Consider the following 284-nt stretch of genomic DNA (forward strand, 5'->3'; position numbering starts at 1 on the left):
CTTTCTCTCTCTTCATAACTTTGATCCCCGGTTGCTAAAACAAAAAAATGGATCAATCAAGCAAGATTAGCTTCTGTTCAAAGATATATAAAAAAGGAAAAAAATAGAAGATAGAGGGTAACTTCTTGAAGATTATGGCCCAGAGTTTTATGATTAGAGGGAACGACCCGGGGTAGGATGTGAATGAATTTCGCTTATAACAATAAGTTTGTAGATAATGAAAGGAAAAGGTAGAAAAAAAATAAGGTGGTTATTGGCAACCGTTTTTATTGTACTCCTGGGAC

General features: G+C 34.9%; 1 protein-coding gene across 1 annotated transcript in view; it reads right to left on the minus strand.

Annotated features, from left to right (window-relative positions):
* LOC119586686 (putative neural-cadherin 2) overlaps nt 1-284 on the minus strand; it is a 43,803-nt gene that overhangs the window by 30,665 nt on the left and 12,854 nt on the right. The gene's annotated exons all lie outside the window — the stretch shown is intronic.

This window comes from Penaeus monodon, chromosome 21 (assembly GCF_015228065.2).
Source record: "Penaeus monodon isolate SGIC_2016 chromosome 21, NSTDA_Pmon_1, whole genome shotgun sequence".
Lineage (NCBI taxonomy): Eukaryota > Metazoa > Arthropoda > Malacostraca > Decapoda > Penaeidae > Penaeus > Penaeus monodon.